Here is a 17,817-nt window from a genome sequence, read left to right as displayed (position 1 = left end):
TGATCAATTAAATCTGTTGGCCCAGCAGTACATCACCAATAATCCCAGTTGCATTTATGTACATCCATTTGAGTGGAAGCCCATCAGAGTTGAAGAATTTATAATCTTTCAAGGAAGGCATAGTCTGGTGCAAAAACCTCTTTGCATACACAACTACAGTCAGTTCATGGGAGGTATAAATTATAATGACCGAATAATGATGCCCTACCTGGCAACCAGAAGATGCATTCACTGATATAAAAAGTGTCCATCTACATTTTCCAATTGGCCATTTACAACTCCTACATCATCTACAGGGCTACTGGAGGGTATGACTCCTTTGTAAAACACCAAGAATAGATTATAACTGCCATTGTTTACCAGAAAGGCTCTGGACCCGAAAACCTTTGCTTTGATGCAGTCAGCAAGCTGTGTGAGACACACTTGCCTGATATTCCACCTCCTGCCGAAATAGGCCAAAACTCCCCAAAAAAATGACACATTATTATTGTCCCCAATGTTCCTCACAACCTGGCCTCTGCATAAAGGACTGCTTTCATCGCTACCATACTTCACTGTGATAGTAGTGAAGGTATGGTGAGGGCGTTTATTTTATGTCTGACTACCTGCATTTTTCCTGAATCTGATGTCCTGTACCCTGACCATTTGGCAATTTTATCAACCACATTTATGCCTGCTGCCTGGACTGACCATTTGCCTGAATAATCACCATGCCTCTGCTTGCTGCCTGAACTGATCCTGGCCTGTTTATCGACCACTTTTCTGCCTTCTGCCTCAACTGATCTTTTGCCTGCATATTAATCAAATCTCTGCCTACCACCTAAACTGACCTTGGCCTGTTAATTGACCATGTTTTTTGCCTGCGGTCTGGACTGATTGCCTGCTGTGACATGGTGAGGCCTTGCACTGTAGTAGTGCAACTGAAGGCAACACAGTGTCCTCACATATGCAGAGTGTAGGGCTCCATAGTATTATTTCATGGTGGAGAAAACTAAGCTTTCGGTTTTCTCTGGGTTTTGTAAATCCTGGATCAGGGTCTAAAGTCCGGAGGCTTAGTAGAGCTCTGTATGGGAAGAAACCTCTACACCTGAGTCCAGGTCTTACCAGAGACAAGCAGGCTACTACATCCCTAGAATACTGCATACTAAACACATCTATGCCTTCTGCCTGAACTGACCCTGGCCTGTATATCAACTGTTTTGTTACTGCCTACTGCCTGGACCAATCCTTTCCCTGTTTCTGACCACATCTCTGCCTGCCGTCAGTACTGACCCATCTTCACGTCCCACTATGTTCTTGTGAGACTCCAGTCCCACTCATCCTCTGTGGACAACTGCACAACTGGAACCACAGGTACTCTTTTGTTCACTCTTTGTTTAGACTCCTGTACTTCCTGGCCAGCGAAAATAGCATTATGGGAGCAGCCACATGCCACTGGACCTGCTTTGTTTTTTGGAACAAGGACTGCTGTAAGTGAAGCTACACTAAGCTATATTCTCTGACCACTTGTACAGAGGTGACCATTAAAGTACATTGTTTTCTACTCGCTGTTAACTGATTTTTGTGGTGCGCTATTGGGTACATAATCAGACTGAATATTGAAAAGGTCTTACACAGGTTGTATCACCATACTCAGGAAGAGGAACAGAATGTGGTTTGGGGGGTAATTCTGAGTATGATCATGATGTTTGTTAGAACTATCTTATTCATTGACAACTGTGTATTAAAAAATATTAATTTTTATTTTTTTTCACATTTTCCAAAAACTTGTGGAAAAAATGGCATTTCCAAAAGATTCACTATGCTTTGTAGAAAATATGTTTGGGTGTTTTCTTTCCAAAATGTTATCATTTTGTGGGTGTTTCCACTGTCCTGGTGCTCCAGGGCCTTTTAAAGTTTGATCGGTGGTTGAGAAAATAGATGCGTAATTTATGATCCTAGAAAGCCATAAGGTGCTCTTTGGAATTTGGGCCTCTCTATGTGGCTAAGCTGTGACAAAGTATCACACATGCTATCACCATGCTTGGGAGGAATAGCAGATTGTGTTTTGAAGTGTTATTGTAAGTATGTCTATGCTGTGCGTACGATTTACCTTGTTAAAATGACAACTTTGTGAAAAAACACAAATTTTGTTTACTTTCATTATTTGCCAATTTTGGTAAAAAATTACTTCTTCAAAAAAGTTACCATGCCTTTTACTAAATACCTTGGACTGTCTACTTTCCAAAAAGGGGTCATTTGGGGGGGCCTCAAGAAATGAAATAGGCTGTCAGTACATCAGGACTGATGAATTTTAAAATACAGCAAAATACAGTTTGGCCTAAATTTATAAATAAAGATTATTTATTTGGAAAATTCTATAACAGAAACTAAGAAAAATGTTTTTATTTCAAATTTTTCTTACATTGCACAAAGCAGGTAAGTATAAATCTGTTTATTATTAAAAAAAAACAGTTTTTGTTTGTCAAATTCATCTAACATTACTCTCCCCAGACGACAATGTTGTTGCTCAAAGGTGTCTGCTTCTTTAGTATTTCATCCAGAATGCACCCACCCTAAGATGGGAAATGTGTTACTGGCTGCATCTCCAAGCGAAAGAAAAGAAAAAAAGCCTAATAAAGAAAATGAATGCAGTCACCACGTGTAATGATTGGTAAACTGCAATGTATTGCAAATTCTTAGTTTATGTGGAAAAGGTATATCATTTATATTGCTAATTTATTACTAGGTATTGACTCTTTTGTTGCCAGTTCTTACAGACCTGACAGCAGGGGGTTAGATAGAAGCAATCTGGCAGCTGGACAGCGGCCCGATCACTTTCAAACACCCCCATACCCTCCAGCCCACACACCCCCGTCATGCATCCTGGACTTTGCGCACCCACCAGCATGACGCGTGTCTGCTCTCTTGCACTTCTTCTTGCTGATCTGGACAAGTAAAACATCACTTCCCGGGTCCCTGCGTCAATTTTCCCTGCATGTATGGCTGGGGAAGAATCTAATGCAATGCAATCTGTACTGCATTAGATTAACTGGAGGACAGAAGAGACATCAGGGGTCTTTTAGATCCCTGGTTTGTCAGAACCTGTCACTAAAAAATCATCACATCTTAAATGTAAAAAGGTAAAAAATTAAAGTTACACCAAAGCACATAAAACCAGCCAAAAATGCTTGAAGCCCTTCCACCCCCACATATACACATTCATACACGCATGTATGAATGTAAATGGGAGCGCTTAACCCTGAAAACCCTGATTAGCACCAGAGCTCCTGCATGATTCTAAACTGATGACTTGTACGGGCTTTTAAAGTGTCTCCTATGGAAAAGTTAGGGTACTCAAGTTGTTGGGTATCTATTTGTTCAGTGCAAGCTAATATTTTATAGAGAATTGGCTAAATGGTTAGCACTTCCGCCTGGCAGTACTAGGGTCGTTGGTTCAAATCCCAACCACGGCACCACCTGCCTGGAGTTTGCATGTTCTCCCTGTGCCTGCGTGAGTTTCCTCCGGGTACTCCGGTTTCCTCCCACACTTCAAAGACATGCTGGTAGGTTAATTGGCTCCTGTCTAAATTGGCCCTAGTATGTGTATGTATGAGTTAGGGACCTTAGATTGTACACCCCTTGAGGGTTAGGGACTGATGTGAATGTACAATATATATATATATATATATATATATGTAAAGAGCTGCGTAAATTGACGGCGCTATATATGTACCTGTAATAAATAAATAAATAATTGGACAATTTATTGCGTTTGTGTAAATTAACTTTAGTGTCCAGTGCTAATAGCATGTAACATTAAAAAATGGAACTACCACTATTTTATTCTCTAGGGTGTCTGCACCCATCTTTAAGATTTAAAATGATTTGGCAGCGAAATGGTTAAATGCTAGACTCATTATTATGTTGTTTTGTTTTTTTAAAATAGTTTTTGTCCTTTAACCACTTAAGGCGTTGTTTTGCTCACACATTCAAATGTACATTTTAGGCCTGAAGATTATTTAAAACGCAAACATATATTTTCTGAAAGCAGAGACTCTTGAGAACAACTGATAGTATTTGCAATTTTTTTATGTCACACAATAACAGTTAAATGGCTAAACTCATATTTTCATAAAATAAAATACATTTTTAAATATAAGTAAAATGTACCTCCCATCTCTTTCTTCCTTTGTTTCATCTCATAAAGGCTAAGTTCACCTTTTCCAACAGAATTTCACTTTTCATAATAAATGGAAGCCTTTTCTGCCCAAGCCTTCCCAATGTGCTTATCTCTCATCTATCTAGTCCATGGCAGCTTTCAATATTCATTTTTGGGTTCAAAATTTATAAAAAATGCTTTCTGAGCCTGCCACTTCCTGTAGCATCATGTAACCTTCCAGGAAACTTCATATCCCCTCATGCACAGCCTTACTGCATCACAGAATAGGGTGTGTTTACTTCTGTTGACCCCACCCCCATTAATGTACCTCCTTTTTTTAATTTCCTTCCACTTTTTTTAATGCTTCATTTATGGTGACCATACACTGTACAATCTGATTGTACAATCTCCTTTAGATCTACCATCAGCTACATAGTTCAAGGACCTGATCTGATTTGCTACAAATTGAATAGATTGTTCAGTTTATATTACATAGTTTTGTTGAAGCTAAAGGAAATTGTACAGAAATTGTACAAACAATGGCTATCTTTATACAAGTACATGGGAGACATTCAGCTGTCAATGTTCTTGTAATCCAGGTCCAGCTCATGGAGGGGAGGGTGTAAATACACCATATTCACTTTCAGGTCCCACTCACACAGCACAGTGGGAGCATAATTTTTTGGTGCGTTTTTCCGTGACACACATAGGAGAGCCCATTGATTTCAATGGGCTGCCCCACGTGCGTAGCAGTAGCAGTAGTACAAGTTCCTGCTTGACTGCATTCAGATTGAATGAATTGTTGAGGTTTGCCTTCAGTTTACTGAGTAACTGCAAAGGCGATTTACAGGAACCGTACAAGAAGATTATATAGCTCATGGCCATGTTCCCTGATGTGTCTTTAACCACTTGCACTTCAGAGGATTTACCCCCCTTCCTGACTAGTCCATTTTTTGCGATATGGTGCTGCGTTATTTCAACTGACAATTGTGCAGTCATGCAACACTGTACATAAATTAAATTTATCTCCTTTTTTTCCCACAAAGGCAGCAAAAAAGCTCATGAGGCATTTTTGCACTTTATAAATTTTTCTACATAGTTGATGGTAGATCTAAAGGAGATTGTACAGATTTTATAATATATGGTGTCCTTTACAGACTTTCAGAGACACAATACTACAGCTCTGCTCCATATAGGCTGCTATGTGATCACTCAATTCCTGCACACTCTTCCAAATGAAGAATCTATGCAAGAAGAATGTACAAAATGATACTTTAGTAGAGGAAGACACTGGCTGTGTATTGAGGGAGGACAGTGCTTTCTGACATTGATTGTATGCAGGGCTTTTTTTATTTTATTTTTTATTTATTACAGGTACTTATATAGCGCCATCAATTTACGCAGCACTTTACGTATATAATGTACATTCACATCAGTCCCTGCCCTCAAGGAGTGTACAATCTAAAGGTCTCTAACTCACATTCATCAATACCAATACTAGGGCCAATTTAAACAGGAGTCAATTAACTTACCAGCATGTCTTTTGAGTGTGGGAAGAAACAGGAGGAACCCACGCAGGCACAGGGAAAACATGCAAACTCCAGGATAGTAGTGCCAATGTTGGGATTCAGACCAAAAACCCCAGTGCTTCCAGAAGGAAGTGCTAAACACTTAGCCACTGTGCTGTTCAAGGACATATATGGGACCACCGGCACAGTGATGCATGCATTTCTTTCCAGGAAAACCAGGGTCCTGCACAGGATACACAAATAATTGCCCCATGTGAACAAGCCTAAAATAAAAAAAGTTAAAAAGAACATTTGAATACAAAGAAAATATTCCCCAGTTGCCAGGGAGGCCTGATGTCAGAATTTCTTCCAACTCAACAAGCAACACATTTCCTCTTTCAGATACCGTATTTTCCGCTCCATAACACGCACCTGACCATAAGATGCACCTAGGTTTTAGAGGAGGAAAACAAGAAAAAAAATATTCTGAACCAATGGACTGCAGACATAGTACAGGAAATGACCAGAGACTGCGGACATAGTATAGGAGATGACCAGAGACTGCAGACATAGTACAGGAGATGACCAGAGACTGCGAACATATTATAGGAGATGACCAGAGACTGCAGACATAGTACAGGAGATGACCAGAGACTGGAAATACAGGAAATACAGTACTTTCATAAATGAAGCCTCCTATTGGTTGTATTGAATACGCAGTCTTGATTAACAGTGGTTAAAAACAAATTTTTTTTAAAAATCAAAAGTTTTTTTCTCAGAGAATAGGTGCAGGAATCACCCCTTGTCTCTGCCTCCTACCCACCTCTAAGCACCGTCCTTTGGTTCCACCCCCTATCCACCTCTAAGCATCGTCCCTTGGTTCCACCCCATACTCACCTCTAAGCATCGTCCCTTGGTTCCACCCCATACTCACCTCTAAGCACCGTCCCTTGGCTCCACCCCCACCCACCTCTAAGCACCGTCTCTTGGTTCCACCAACTACCCACCTCTAAGCACCATTCCTTGGTTCCACCTGCTACCCACCTCTAAGCACCGTTCCTTGGTTCCACCTGCTACCCACCTCTAAGCACCATTCCTTGGTTCCATCCCCTACCCACCTCTAAGCACCGTCCCTTGGTTCCACCCCCTACCTTCCTCTAAGCACCATCCCTTGGTTCCACCTCCTACCCACCTCTAAGCACCATCTCTTGGTTCCACCAACTACCCACCTCTAAGCACCATTCCTTGGTTCCACCTGCTACCCACCTCTAAGCACCGTTCCTTGGTTCCACCTGCTACCCACCTCTAAGCACCGTTCCTTGGTTCCATCCCCTACCCACCTCTAAGCACCGTCCCTTGGTTCCACCCCCTACCTTCCTCTAAGCACCATCCCTTGGTTCCACCTCCTACCCACCTCTAAGCACCATCTCTTGGTTCCACCAACTACCCACCTCTAAGCACTGTCCCTTGGTTCCACCCCCTACCCACCTCTAAGCACTGTCCCTTGGTTCCACCCCCTACCTACCTCCCAGTACTGCCCATTTTAGAGAATACAGAACCAAGAATCATTTTGTGGTGCTAAGTAATTTGTATAGAATTTGCCAATGATTGTAAAAAAAAGCAGTAAAATAGATCCCCTGCAGCCAGCAGCAATAGATCCCCCAGCAACAGTAGATCCCCAGCAACACTAGACCCCTAGCAACAATGGATCCCCAAAAACAATAGATTTCCTCACAACAAAAGACCCCAGCAACAAATAAATCCCCCCACAACAATAGACCCACGCAGCAACAATGATACCCCTGCAACAAAATACCAGCTCAGCAACAATAGCTCCACCCCAACAATAATAGACCCCCAGCAGCAACAGATCTCCCAGTAGCCAACATCAATAGACCTCTCCCTCAACATTAGATCCCCCCCAGCAACAATAGACCCCCAGCAACACAAGACCTCCCCAGCAACAATAGTCTCCTCACCAGCAACAATAGACCTCCCAGCAGCCAGCATCAATAGATCCTCCAGCTCACCCCAACACTCCTTGTCATTACATACATTCAGTGTTGGAGGTGCCGTAACTGAGTTCCCTACATTTTTCGCTGAAAAAAAAGCCCTGATTGTATGTGAGTACAAAGGTGGGTAGGAGCCATAGCCTGGACAAGGAGGCCTAGTGCAGGGTGTGTGTTAATGAGGTCAGCTGCTGAACTACGTCCTGAGAACGTTTTTTTCTGTCCCAAATACCAGGATGACTACCAGGAAGTAATGGAGGAGTTTTCTAAAGGAGAAACTCAAGGCTGAGGTAATGCCTGCTCTATAATATACAGATATATGTTTATTTTCTGCAACAGAGGTACTGTACATTAATGGTATATTGGTATATAGGGAAGCTGGAATTGAGAAAAAAAGTGAACTTAGCCTTTAAAATTGCTTGTTCCCATTGAACAATGACAAGCTTCACTACACAACATTTTCCATAGGCTCTACAATTCTCCGCAGGTCATTAGTTTAAAGTTAGATAAAAATGATCAAATACAATAAATTAGTGTCAGGCTTCACTTCAATTTTGTCACTATCAATTCTATAGGTACCATAGCAGCTCACAAGATTGTATTTATTATATAAAAATGATCACCCTACAATCATTTCACTCACTCTGGCACGTGCAGCGATATGTAACATTATTATTATTATACAGGATTTATATAGCGCCAACAGTTTGCGCAGCGCTTTACAATATAAGGGAGACACTACAATTACAATACATTTCAGTACAGAAGGAATATGAGGGCCCTGCTCATGGAGCTTACAATTTAAAGGAAGGGGGAGGTGATACAGAAGGTGATAGCTGAGGGGGATGATCTGGTGGAGGCGATTCAGGTACAGTTCTTAGGTAGAGGTGGGGCAGGCTTCCCTGAAGAAGTGAGTTTTCAAAGATCACCTAAAGGCAGACAGGGTGGGGGCTGACCAGACATACTGTGGTAGGGAGTTCCAGAGGATGGGAGAGGCGCTGGAGAAGTCCTGGAGGCGATCGTGGGAGGAGGTGATGAGGGAGCTAGAGAGCAAGATGTCTTGGGAGGAGTGGAGTGGGCGATTTGGGCGATATCTGTGGATGAGGTTGGCGATGTAGCTAGGGGAAGTGTTGTGGATGGCTTTGTAAGCTGTGGTTAGTATTTTGAATTTTATACGTTGGGTTAGTGGAAGCCAGTGAAGGGATTGGCAGAGAGGGGCAGCAGTCGCTGATCAGTTGGTAAGGTGTATGAGTCTAGCAGCAGCATTCATAATAAACTGAAGGGGGGACAGCCTGTGTAATGGTGGAATGGTGAGGCGGGAGTTGCAGTAATCGAGGCGGTATAAAACCAAGGCATGGATAAGTTGTTTTGCGGTGTCATTGGTCAGAAAGGGGTGGATTTTGACAATGTTCCAGGGGTTGAGGCGGCATGATTTGGCCAGTGATTGGATGTTGGGCCCGAAGGAGAGGTCAGAATCTAGGATTACACCTAGCACCCTGGCATGAGGGGAAGGACCGATAGTTGTGCTGTTGATCTTAATGGTAAAGTCGTGAGTGGGGGATCGGGGAGGAGGAAATATTACAAGCTCAGTTTTGGAAAGATTGAGTTTAAGGGAATGGTGTGACATCCATGCTGATATGTCGCTTAGTAGATTTGTGATACATAAGAAGATTGACGGGGTGAGCTGGAGAATGGAGAGATAGATCTGGGTGTCATCAGCATGTGTAAGGTAATCAATGTTTTCCTATGCCACTGGTGCATGCATTTATGTTCATATGTGGGGATTTACATTTTTTAGAGGGTATTTTTAAGTGCTTGGTTGTAACTTTAATTTTGTACACTTTTTTACTTAATTTATTGCTTTCACATGGAGGTGCAAGGACCCTATGTGATAGCATTTTGCTGTAATTCTCTTTACTGAGACATCAGAGGTCTAATAGACCCACATTTTTATACAGATTGATATAGTGTGGCATTATTATTTGTTTATATTTTTTACAAATCAATACACCACTTTGATTCCCTCCTCTGTATTAGTGGCCCCCATCCCCATTTCTAGATAAATCCAGCAAAAAAAGGGGGGGAGCAAAGCAGAGTTTATCGAACCATCACCTTTTCCGTTTATGTAGTGGGCTGTATTCTGCAAAACACAAGTACTATTATGTTGCTTAGTAGATTTGTGATACGTGAGGAGATTGACGGGGTGAGCTGGAGAATGGAGAGATAGATCTGGGTGTCATCAGCATGTGTAAGGTAATCAATGTTTTCCTATGCCCCTGGTGCATGCATTTATGTTCATATGTGGGGATTTACATTTTTTAGAGGGTATTTTTAAGTGCTTCGTTGTAACTTTAATTTTGTACACTTTTTTACTTAATTTATTGCTTTCACATGGAGGTGCAAGGACCCTATGTGATAGCATTTTGCTGTAATTATCTTTACTGAGACATCAGGGGTCTTTACTGAGACATCAGAGTTTATCGAACCATCACCTTTTCCGTTTATGTAGTGGGCTGTATTCTGCAAAACACAAGTACTATTAAGAAAAAAATAATGAAGTGATAAAAAATTCGAAATTTTCAATGCTTGGCTTTATAAAAGCAACTATTTGGTTAAAGGAATGTGTTTTATTCATTAAAAAGAGGACTTAATTTGGATACCAATCTCCTTCAATTAGTCTTTTGTATTTGTGCCAGTACACATGCATTGTTCAGTTGTAATGTCATACCCCAGCTGTAGAGAACTGTGGAAACCATTGTGACCTGTCATCATGACATGAAGGAAAAAACAATGATAGTGGTAGAGGTGGTGGGACATTTAGTGATGTTCAAGCTCTATAAGTACAACTAACAATAATGAGCTGAGAGAGGCTGCAGCTTTACAAAGGGTTATGAATCATGCAGTGCAAAGACAGTTCAAGAACATCACTCACAGTTTACAAATATTACAAATTATGTTTCTAAAACAAAAAACTCTGTGCTGTCTGATGGCTTGTGAATTGTAAGACATACCATTTGGATGAGTTTCAGGAGATCAGTCTTTCCTGGACCACATAATGAGCAATGTGGTCTACAGCTGGTCATACACTGTACAATCTGACTATGCAATCTCCTTTAGATCTACTAACAACTTTGTAGTACACTTTGTAGTACAAGTTCCTGCTTGGCTCCATTCAAATTGAATGAATTGTTGAGGTTTGCCTTCAGTTTACATAGTAACTGCAAAGGAGATTTACAGGAATCGTACAAGAAGATTATATAGTTCATGGCCATATTAACAGATCCCTGATGTCTCTTTAACCTCTTGCCCTCCAGAGGATTTACCCCCCTTCCTCACCAGGCCATTTTTTGCGATATGGTGCTGTGCTATTTTAACTGACAATTGCGCGGTCATGCAACGCTGTACATAAATTAAATTTACGTCCTTTTTTCCCCATAAATAAAGCTTTCTTTAGGTGGTATTTGATCACCTATGCGGTTTTTATTTTTTGAGCTATAAACAAAAAAAAGACCAACAATTTTGAAAAAAATTGCAAAAAACCCTAATATTTTGGACTTTTTGCTATAAAACATATCCAATTAAAAACATTTTAAAAATCAGATTTCTTCATGAATTTAGGCTACATGTTTTTGCTAAAAAAAAAAAACCCTCACAGTGCATTTAAACTAATTGGTTTACGTGAAAGTCTACAAATGGCGGTATATATACTGGAATTTTTTTTTTCATACTAGTAATGGCGACGATCAGCGATCAGGGACTATGGTGGGCATTCTGAAACTGGGAAGGGGGGAACTGACTAACTGCCACTGACATCCCAATGACACTAATACAGTGATCAGTGCTAATAAAAAGCACTGACACTGTACTAATGGCACTGGGCAGGAAGGGGTTAACGTCTGGGGTGATCAAAGGGGTAACTGTGTGCTGTGTTACACCATGTGCTGTGTGTGTTTTACTAGGGAGACATGCTGCTGTGCAGAGAAATACGCAGCAGCATGTTATTGCTGGCAGGAGAGAGACCTGTGTTTTTTACACCCAGCTCTCTCCCCTGTCAGTGTTACTCAGCAATCACCATGGTGCAGGCAGGGAATCTCTGGCTAGAATCCGGTGATCGACAGCTGTAGCCACCAATAGCAGCACGGGTAGGGCGGTGTGCGCACGTGCGCCCCCTACCCGAGAGTGCAAATCACGTTTATATATAGTATGTGATTTTGCGCAGCCCTGCCGCCCTGGTGCTGTACCTCTGCTATAGGGCAGAGGGGAAGCGGTTAAAAAGGACCTGTCACTTGTGCTGTGCTATCATAAAGAGAGTTTACCAGCCCCCTTACAATAGCAGCAAAGTTAAAGTCTAAACCCCAAAACTAAAAATGATAGTATTGCAGGTTACTGGTCCAAAATGTAGATGCATTAGTTTTCTTTTTTCATACTTTTTTCATTTATTTTCACCCAGTAATCCTACCATTAACACACTTTCTGTCCTAGAGTGACAGCCATACTGAGCTGCATTGTCACACTAGGACAAGGAGTTTACTAGGACTAAATATCAGTAGGAATACTCCTGTTTTCTCCATAACATGGGAGGTGTTTTGTAGATAGTGATGGCAGGAAACAATGCTGAGAGAGCTCCCAAGAATCCTGGCTGGGTGAGCAGCTTTTTTTTTGTACTTGTCAGATAGATAAAATACAATGCTTTCAAAAATGTAATTAACAGACCAGGGAGCAAGTAAGAGAAATGTATTACTAGTGTACATATACTTTAAAGTAGATCTATAGTCAAAACGTTTTTTTATTATTGTGGATAGAGAAGGGAGAGTTATAACTAGAGATGAGCGAATTATTCAAAAATTTGATTCGGCTAATTCGCCGAATTTGCGGGAGAAATTTGATTCGATGCGAATTTATTCGCCGCGAATTTAACTTATTTAAAGGGTTTCTAGGCTTCAGAGAGCCTTTATATTAGTGCAGAACACTGTACCTTTAATTTAAATGCCCTTGGAGTCTGCTGGGGAAGAGAAATAATACTGTCAGTCAGTATGACATGCAGATGAGTGCCGTCGATCTTAGAATCACCGCACACTTCACTCATTTGGGCAGTCACGGGGCACGACGAAGAAGAAGAAGAAGAAGAAGAAGAATGAAAAGAAGAAGAAGATTGAAAAGAAGAAGAAGAAGAATGAAAAGAAGAATGAAAAGAAGAAGAAGAAGAATGAAAAGAAGAAGAAGAAGAATGAAAAGAAGAATGAAAAGAAGAATAAGAAGAATGAAAAGAAGAAGTAGAAGAATGAAAAGAAGAATGAAAAGAAGAAGAAGAATGAAAAGAAGAAGAATGAAAAGAAGAATGAGAAGAATGAAAAGAAGAAGAATGAAAAGAAGAATGAGAAGAAGAATGAAAAGAAGAATGAGAAAAAGAATGAGAAGAATGAAAAGAAGAATGAGAAGAATGAAAAGAAGAATGAGAAGAATGAAAAGAAGAAGAAGAAGAATGAAAAGAAGACGAAGAATGAAAAGAAGAAGAAGAAGAATGAAAAGAAGAATGAAAAGAAGAAGAAGAAAGAAAAGAAGAATGAAAAGAAGAAGAAGAATGAAAAGAAGAAGAAGAAGAATGAAAAGAAGAATGAAAAGAAGAATGAACTATATTACTATATCAGTCTCTAATGGATGCTGGAGAGTTAAACCCCCGAACACCTGCTGTGCCCATTATGAGGGGTTCCCACCATCCCTGTGCTGAGGTTCTGGGTATGCACACCTGCTGTGCCCATTATGAGGGGTTCCCACCATCCCTGTGCTGAGGTTCCAGGTCTGCACACCTGCTGCGCCCATTATGAGAAGTTCCCACCATCCCTGTGCTGAGTTCCTGGGTCTGTACACCTGCTCTGCCCATTAGGAGGAGTTCCCATTATCCCTGTGCTAAATTCCTGGGTCTGTACACCTGCTGTTCCCATTATGAGGGGTTTCTACCATCCCTGTGCTGAGGTCCCAGGTCTGCACACCTGCTGCGCCCATTACTAGGGGTTCCCACCATCCCTGTGCTGAGGTTCTGGGTATGCACACCTGCTGTGCCCATTATGAGGGGTTCCCACCATCCCTGTGTTGAGGTTCCAGGTCTGCACACCTGCTGCGCCCATTATGAGAAGTTCCCACCATCTCTGTGCTGAGTTCCTGGGTCTGTACACCTGCCCTGCCCATTAGGAGGAGTTCCCACCATCCCTGTGCTAAATTCCTGGGTCTGTACACCTGCTGTTCCCATTATGAGGGGTTTCTACCATCCCTGTGCTGAGGTCCCAGGTCTGCACACCTGCTGCGCCCATTACTAGGGGTTCCCACCATCCCTGTGCTGAGGTTCTGGGTATGCACACCTGCTGTGCCCATTATGAGGGGTTCCCACCATCCCTGTGCTGAATTCCTGGGTCTGTATGTACACCTGCTGTGTCCATTGTGAGGGATTCCCACCATTCCTGCACTGAGTACCTGAGTCTGTACACCTGCCAAAAGAAAGTTTCAGGATTTTGAAGGAGCAAAATACAGTAATACTGGAACAAAAATGAGCTGCGTGGTGGAGTTGCCAGAAGAAGAAGAAGAAAAGAAGAAGAAGAAGAAGAATGAAAAGAAGAAGAAGAAGAATGAAAAGAAGAAGAAGAATGAAAAGAAGAAGAAGAAGAATGAAAAGAAGAATGAAAAGAAGAAGAAGAAGAATGAAAAGAAGAAGAAGAATGAAAAGAAGAAGAAGAAGAATGAAAAGAAGAATGAAAAGAAGAAGAAGAATGAAAAGAAGAAGAAGAATGAAAAGAAGAAGAATGAAAAGAAGAAGAAGAATGAAAAGAAGAAGAAGAATGAAAAGAAGAAGAAGAAGAATGAAAAGAAGAATGAAAAGAAGAAGAAGAAGAATGAAAAGAAGAGGAAGAAAAATGAAAAGAAGAATGAAAAGAAGAAGAAGAAGAATGAAAAGAAGAAGAAGAAGAATGAAAAGAAGAATGAAAAGAAGAAGAAGAAGAATGAAAAGAAGAAGAATGAAAAGAAGAAGAAGAAGAATGAAAAGAAGAAGAATGAAAAGAAGAAGAAGAAGAAGAATGAAAAGAAGAAGAATGAACAGAAGAATGAAAAGAAAAAGAAGAATGAAAAGAAGAAGAAGAATGAAAAGAAAAAGAAGAATGAAAAGAAGAATGAAAAGAAGAAGAAGAAGAATGAAAAGAAGAAGAAGAATGAAAAGAAGAATGAAAAGAAGAAGAAGAAGAAGAATGAAAAGAAGAAGAAGAAGAATGAAAAGAAGAAGAAGAAGAAGAATGAAAAGAAGAAGAAGAAGAATGAAAAGAAGAAGAAGAAGAATGAAAAGAAGAATGAAAAGAAGAAGAATGAAAAGAAGAAGAAGAATGAAAAGAAGAATGAAAAGAAGAAGAAGAAGAATGAAAAGAAGAAGAAGAAGAATGAAAAGAAGAATGAAAAGAAGAAGAAGAAGAAGAAGAATGAAAAGAAGAATGAAAAGAAGAATGAAAAGAAGAAGAAGAATGAAAAGAAGAAGAATGAAAAGAAGAAGAATGAAAAGAAGAATGAAAAGAAGAATGAAAAGAAGAAGAAGAAGAATGAAAAGAAGAAGAAGAATGAAAAGAAGAATGAAAAGAAGAATGAAAAGAAGAAGAAGAAGAATGAAAAGAAGAATGAAAAGAAGAAGAAGAAGAATGAAAAGAAGAAGAAGAAGAATGAAAAGAAGGAGAAGAAGAATGAAAAGAAGAAGAAGAAGAATGAAAAGAAGAATGAAAAGAAGAATGAAAAGAAGAAGAAGAAGAATGAAAAGAAGAATGAAAAGAAGAAGAAGAAGAATGAAAAGAAGAAGAAGAAGAATGAAAAGAAGGAGAAGAAGAATGAAAAGAAGAAGAAGAAGAATGAAAAGAAGAAGAAGAATGAAAAGAAGAATGAAAAGAAGAAGAAGAAGAATGAAAAGAAGAAGAAGAAGAAGAATGAAAAGAAGAAGAAGAAGAATGAAAAGAAGAATGAAAAGAAGAAGAAGAAGAAGAAGAAGAATGAAAAGAAGAAGTATTCCAGTACAGCAAAAAGTGTATCTGCAGAGAGCTCTGCTATTTCTGACAGTTCTCTGACAGTTCCTTCACATTTACAGCGGTTGAAACATTGTATCTATTTATTTCCGAATAAAAACATCTGTATCCTAAATGGAAACAAATAGATACAATGTTTCAACCGCTGTAAATGAACTGTCAGAAATAGCGGAGCTCTCTGCAGTGACACTTTTGCCGGCTGATCGGGAAAAATTTGATTCGTGCACCCGAAGTTGGCTAAAATTCGGATTCGATGCGAATCGAATTTTTCCCGATATTCGAAACGAATTCCACTTTGCCTGGTTTGATTCGCTCATCTCTAGTTATAACCCCTGTGAGATTTTTTTTTTTGCCATCTGTCCAATTTCGGAGATTTCCCTTCACTTCTTGTCCCAAAGCCAAAGTGAGAGGAAATATATGCAAATCCCTTGGGGACCTCCAGGTCACCAGAACTAGTGTCCCCAATAGAAGATTTCCCCTCTATTACTTTTCTGAAGACAACCCAAAGCCCTGGTTCACACTGAATGCGCCTTTGAAATTGCACTACTTGAAGTAGTGCGATTTCAAAGCCACTGGGCAGTGCAATTTCATGTGCGGCTTGCCTGGCATCCGTGTGACTTCATGCACAGATGTCTATGCAAGTCGCACATGAAATCCTCAAAAAAGTGCAGGAATCTTTTTTTCAAAATCGGTGCCTCACTGCAAAGTCGGAGTCGCACCGTTTTGAAGGGTTCCATAGGCACAAATAGGGTGCAACTTGTCGTGCGATTTTGAACCATCAAATCGCATGACAAATCGCATGTGTATCAACGGGGGCAAATTTTGGGATTTTCTTAACTGTCAGGGCCAGTTCACACTATAGAAACGCAGTCCAGATGCGTTCTGGATGCGTTTCTGCATGCACAATTTTGGCACATTACAGTGCGTTTTTAACATGTTTCAGTGCGTTTTTATGCATTCCAGTTCATTTTTTACCCTCTCTTTTTCTTCAATTTAAATAGGGACATGTGCGTTCCAGTGCATTTTTGGTGCATTCCAGTGCTTTCCGGTGCATATTTACTGCATTCCTGTACACTTCTGTGCAGACAAAATGATGCCTGTTCTACTTCTTTTTCTGCATCCGGAACGCACTGGAACTGCAAACACTGATCTGAACTATAACATTGACAACCATATAACCTACTTTCTGTGCGTTTTGGATAAAGAAAAAAAACAACTGAAACGCATGTAATGCGAACTGGCCCTCAATGATAATGGTAAACAGGACAAATAAAGAGGGTGAATCTCCTTAATGGGGGCACAGACTGCAATAAAAACTGACCGAGGTTCTAATCCCTCTCCACTCTATCCAAAATGAAAAAAACAAATGTTGCATTTAGTTATACTTTAAGTGCCCGGTCATACCGGTGCGATTTTGCACCCGAAATCTTCAGTGTCTTAACATATGCTATTTGCTGCAGCAAGATTTCTAAAGTAGTTCTTGCATTACTTTTCTGCAGTTTTGAGTGATTTCACATACATAGAATATAATGGAAATCGCAAAGCAAATCGCAAAAAATCATTGAAAATCTTCACAAGTCGCAATAAAGTCTTCAGAAATCGCACCTGAAATCACAATGAAATTGCACACAAACCACACTGTTTTAAATTGCAGTAGTGTGACCGGTGACTTAGTATAAAAAATAAATAAAAGGTTTTAAAAAAACTAAACTAAAACAAAAAAAAATTTTTGCCTTCAGTTATACTTTAAGTGCCGGTCATACTGGTGCAATTTCAGGTGCGATTTGCAAATTGAAGTCACACCTGAAAATGCAATAATAATGGTAAACAGGACAAATAAAGAGGGTGAATCTCCATAATGGGTGCACAGAATGCAATAAAAACTGACAAGGGTTCTAATCCCTCTTCGCTCTATCCAAAACTAAAAAACAAATGTTTGCCTTCAGTTATACTTTAAGTGCCCGGTCATACTGGTGTGATTTCAGGTGCGATTTGCGAATTGAAATCACACCTAAAATCGCCAGTGTCTTAACATATGCGATTTGCTGCAGCGCGGTTTCTACAGTAGTTCTTCCATTACTTTTTCTGCAGTTTTGTGCGATTTCACATGC

Source organism: Staurois parvus, unplaced genomic scaffold (assembly GCF_062004578.1).
Source record: "Staurois parvus isolate SC_StPar_1 unplaced genomic scaffold, SC_StPar_1.0 ptg000147l, whole genome shotgun sequence".
Classification (NCBI taxonomy): Eukaryota; Metazoa; Chordata; class Amphibia; order Anura; family Ranidae; genus Staurois; species Staurois parvus.
The sequence above is the reverse complement of the archived record's forward strand: the minus strand, read 5'-3'. Positions refer to the sequence as shown.